The sequence below is a fragment of the Vicia villosa genome, unplaced genomic scaffold, assembly GCF_029867415.1.
Source record: "Vicia villosa cultivar HV-30 ecotype Madison, WI unplaced genomic scaffold, Vvil1.0 ctg.000364F_1_1, whole genome shotgun sequence".
Lineage (NCBI taxonomy): Eukaryota > Viridiplantae > Streptophyta > Magnoliopsida > Fabales > Fabaceae > Vicia > Vicia villosa.
The window spans coordinates 576,248-581,650 of NW_026705165.1; the positions used below are offsets into that span (position 1 = coordinate 576,248).

The window sequence follows — 5,403 nt, forward strand, 5'->3', positions numbered from 1 at the left end:
CCCACAAAGTTGTTTCACGACTTATCTTTGAACATACAATACGAACAAATCAAGTCTCTGAGTCTGGTGAGAGTACTAAGTCTGAATAAGAGATCATCGATCCTGAACACCTGTTATGCATGAAAAGTATGAGATGCATGATATAAATGCAATGCCATGTTCATTCAATTTCCAAGGAATCCTCGTGTTTTGATTTTTTTAGCAAATAAGAGATAGAAAAGGTCAACACGAGGCTTTAAGATACGATTCCTTGGAAATGGAAGGAACATGCATGCTAGTATGCTAGTTATTATTATTTTTTTTGTACATCATTTTTTGGAAAGTAAACATGCAATGATGCAAGGTGGTGGGACTTGTTGCCGCCCACCAGGCATTCTGCACTGCCGGTAACACACATAGTACAAAGCCAAAGGTTCGGCCCCAAATGATATACCACACGGAACATAGAATGTCAATCCACGGAACCAAAGCCCATAGTCAATAACACACTGGAATAGAACACAGATTACCACCCGAACAAGAACCATAGTACCCCACGAACAGGAACCAATAGTAACCCACGAACAAGAACAGCGGTAACCCACGAACGAGAACAGCGGTAACCCACGAACAAGAACAGCGGTCACCAACAATGTACCTGTTATATAATCATTGATTCCCGCCCCACTCACGGGTAAAATCTAGGCCAAGGTAAGGTCATGAAACGCAGTATACGGTCCGCCCGAAGGTAAGCATCATCACAGCGCGTAAGCGGGTGACGATAATACCTCCGTTTGAAACCACTACTCTGCTCGTGTTCACATAATCCATCCCGAGACGTACACCTCGAGACAAACCATGCTCCCACTCTATCCTAGGGTTCCTATGGTTCACACATAGCCTTGGTATTGGGCCTTTTACCTCTTGAAACACCCACCCAACAGACAGAGATCCAGCCAGTCCAGAATATGATGCAGAAAAGTAAAAGCGCACATAGGATGCAATGCAAACAAATAAATATGCAAAGCAGTAAAAACACCCAATGATAAACACACAAGCGCTAGGATCGACTCGCTGAGTCCGGACCAGCAACAGGTCAAGACGTCCCCAGCAGAGTCGCCAGCTGTCGCTACCGCGAAAATTAACAGAGTCGCCACTAACATATTTATCCTGAAAAGGAAGGGAATGCCAGCAAACCACAAAACAAAACAACGGTCTCACGACCAGAGAAAAAGGGTAAGGGAGTCGGTTACGCGAGGGGAAGGTGTTAGCACCCCTCGCGCCCATCGTACTCGATGGTATCCACGCTTGTGTCTAAAACTATGGGTGTGTAAGCAAACTAACGCTAATCTGGACTAAAAATGAATGCAGAATGTAGGGAAAAGAAAGGATTGTGCTCGCACGGGCCCTACCCCGCTGCCTACGTATCTGTTTTGCAGAATCAGAGCTACCGTAGCTCGGCTAACTAATTTCTATTTGTTTTGTGTTTTTTAGGTGAACGAGTTACATTCACACTCCGCTGCTCGACCTTTGGAGACTTATGCTGGGAATGGAGCGGAAATAACAAGCTCTTAAGAAAAGAAAAACAAAGAGTGTGGTTTGTGTTTTAAAAGATGCATGAGGAAGTCCTAAGCTAAGGGGGAAAGCCTGCTACCTAATGTTATCATACAAAGGGTACAAGTCTAACTAAACTAACAACCTACGAGAAAAGGGGAAAGCATACAATAATATCACACAAACGAGCATCCGCTCGTAAAGCAAACAAACCAACGGTACTGACCGAGTGGTAGAAAAGCGGTCCCGCCATAGCCAAGGGGAGCAGCTCAACCCAAGTCAACCAAGCATTAGACCTCGTGAAAATGATCGGGCCATAGACAAGAGGGCGGACCCCTCTCAGCAACCAAGCCGTCACGGATCGTAAAGGAAAACGGTGCGTGCGTACACCGAGCATCAACGTCGAGCGACGCGAGCTATAGGAAAGGCGGGGGTCCGGCTACATGAACCCTTTTCCTGACATACTCGATAACAAGATCTTGTGCTGGTTCAGAAGCGAGCCACGCGTAGCGTGCGCATACTGAACAGACTCGATGAGACTAGGCGGGGGTTGATTGCTAACCCTTTCCGCGTGCCTTCCATGAGGACTTAACGGAGTGCCATATAGGACTTATTACACCGTGACTCCCTGCCGCAAAGCACAAATATAAACACACCAACAAAAACAGAGCCTCTTTCGAGGGCTTGGCCAGATGCATGTCTAGGTCCTACTTCTCATGTTAAAGGATGATGCGAGAAAGCGATAAAGTACAGAAAGAAGTAAAAGGGACTAGGGAACGATACCGAACGGATAGCAAATCCGCAGTGAGCTAACAACGCAAGCAGAACTAAGAAACTTCACATAATCTAACATCCAGCAAAGCCAGGAGTCCAGCATAAGCGTCAAAGCGATACGGTGTGAAAATAAATCACAACCGCTATATGGTGCGTATAAAACACAACCATACAAGCAACCTGCAGGAAATACAATCCAGACAATACAGGAATATACATCTCAATGAATGAGAGATCAAGTGAATCGCATCGGGAATAAGTTCGTGTCCCACAAATAAAGTGGAACACGATGCAAATCAATCGCACCGGAAGCGAATTCGTGTCCCACAAATAAAGTGGAACACGAAGCAATCGAAGGCCCTCTCGAGGTACCTCGCACATCTCAACAAACGCATCAGTAATAACAAGGAAGCATACACCGACCATAGAAAATACTAGTAATTAAATTCTAAATGAATTCTAAAAGAAAATCTAGCAAGATCAAATTGTTTTTTATGACATTTTTATCTAAGAATAAGAACAAAACTATGTACAAGATATTAAAATTCTAACAAGAAAATAATACATGTTTTTATTCATTTTTATCATGTAAAAGTCTATCAAAATATCGTTTTTCATACATTTTTCTATACTAAAAAAAATAATAGAAAAAAAAAACTAGTTAAAAAGAACTAAATCTAATATGATTTTTATGTACACAGGGGGGCGAAATGTGAAAACAGGGTGCAGTACATGATAAGGGCGCAAGGCCCAAACAGCTTGTTTTTGTATAATTTTCTCTTTAGCCAAAAAATGACTGTGTCGCTGGACTCTAAGGGGAGGTGCGATACATAGTTTCACATGAGGCCCATGGAATATGATCCAACAACAGTTATTCAGATTTTTCAATCAGATTTTATTAATTAATATCTCTCAATCAACATTAAAATCTAACTAAATCTACTAATCACCAAATTAAACTCAGATTAATCAAATTAAACGATAGAAAGAGGATTAGGTTTACATGTTTGTGTCTATTGAGATATCTCACGTTCATCTTCCTCACAACAAAACGGCGCCGGAGCTCATGCCTCTCCTTCTTCAACGTGAACGGCGCGGCGGCCACTCTCTCCATCTCCGATCAAACTTCTTACCGCACAGTTCCTCCCTCTATTCGACCGTGCGTACACTCCGGCTACCACAACTTCAAGACTCCTTCGCCTTCCTCTCATCTCATCATCAATCAGACCGCTCGTCAAGTGCAACGATCTATCGGTGCTCGTCCGATCTGCCTCCGACGATGGCAAAGTGAAAATAGAAGACCAGATGTCCTTGCTCAGGTATGCGTCTTCGTCTTCGTCTCCATACTTTCTCTTGATTCAAATCCTCTTCTTCTCCGTTTCTTTCGTCCTCTGCATCTTTATTGTTGTGCTCTGAGAATTGAAGATTGTGTGATGGATTGATGAATGTTGTTGAAAATTGAAGAGGTGGTGAAGTGCGGTGATGCTGAGATTGGAGAGGATTTGTGAAGAGCGTTTGGAGCGTTTTTCCCGATTATTGAATGATTGAAGTTGGAGAGAAGGATTGGAGATGAAGAATTCTGTTGAGGAAGATTGAATAATTTCGTTTACGCTTGACGCTACAAGATCGACGTTACAAGATCGACGGAGGTTCACGTTATTGCTGCTATGAAGCAAAGTTGAAGGTTCGTTGAGGTTCGATTTGTGAAGATACGATGATGAATCGATGTTTACGCCGAACGTTGAATGTTGAATGAATCTGAGTTCTTTTTGTATGGTTTTCTTGCAGGAATCATGAAGGTTGATGATGAAGATGAAGAGCGTGATAAAATTATGGTTGAAGAAAATCTCAGAATTGTTGAACAATCAAGAAGATGGATGAAGATTGGGGACGAAGATTCAATAGGTTCCGAGAGAGTTTGTTACAAGTGAGTTCCAATTCTGTTATTCTCTTTTTCTGGTTATCGTTGATGAAGATTGGAGAGTGAGGGAAGAGAGTTCTATTCTGTTACGTCTTTTTTCTATTGTAGTGAGTCCTCCCCTTCTGTTAGCGTTTTTCTGCCGTATATGTGAAATTTCTCAATCTTTTTCCTCTCTCAATTCCCTCTCCCTCAATTTCTCATATCAATCTGTTATATGCATCTGTAAGAGTTTTTTTTCGAACCGAAACTGTTTGGCTTATTCACATAGTGATTTTTTCTGGTGTTGCAACACAGGTTTTTTTGTGGACTGCATTGTGTTGAACCCGATTCTTACTTTCTACGGCGCTGGTTTGATGGCTCGGAACTGCATATTCTGAAGGAAAGCACACCATTGATGAAAACTTAGGATTAGAAACACTAGGCCAAAGCAATTTTTCGTGTAATTTTTGTAATGGGCCTTTGTACTTTGTAGTGTATGGACCCTTGTAATTACAACTGCCTTTGAATGAATGTTTGAACATAGTCTTGTAAATTTTTGTAAATTTTCTCTTATGAAGAACTTTGATTCTAATGAGTCCTTGAATATGACATAAAAAAAATGAATGAAACTTGGATAATACTTCCATGAGCTTGAATTCATGATGATCTCGATGACTGATTAAATCTTGAACGCGCTTTCAAATTAAACCTCTTCATCCAATCAAAGACACAAGGAATGAATATTGATTTGAGTTTTTAAATGTTGAGCATACGTTGAATCGGGACTGAATGAAGAATTGCATGGATATTCTTTTAGTGATTAAATTTCAATCCACTTTTAAACTCCAATGGACCTCTAAATCAATTCAATTTTTGATCCAAACCAAACTTGTACGATAAGTCACCAAGAAATTGAAACTAAAATGACGCCTTGAACACAATGTTCTCCTTAAGCTCATAACCTTGTACCATGACCTCTTCTTTTGCAATTCACTCCACAGGCTCTTGACTTAATGATCTCGAAGCAATAGAAACTCTTTAATTTTTCTTGATTTTTGAACGACGAAATAAACGTCGTTGATAACTTATAGCACGGTGAAAGAGGGCAAATTTTGGGGTGCAACAATAGACTTTTGCGATCTTAATGCAGCTACTCCGAAAGACGAGTATCCCATGCCTATAGCAGAAATGCTAGT

General features: G+C 41.3%; 1 long non-coding RNA gene across 1 annotated transcript; it reads left to right on the forward strand.

Moving 5' to 3' along the window:
- The first annotated feature begins 3,270 nt into the window (after nucleotides 1–3,270).
- On the forward strand, nucleotides 3,271–4,799 carry LOC131627448 (uncharacterized). Its single transcript, XR_009291475.1, has 4 exons — nucleotides 3,271–3,626; nucleotides 3,772–3,991; nucleotides 4,096–4,234; nucleotides 4,523–4,799. It is a non-coding gene; the product is annotated as an uncharacterized LOC131627448 (long non-coding RNA).
- Nucleotides 4,800–5,403: the final 604 nt, after the last annotated feature.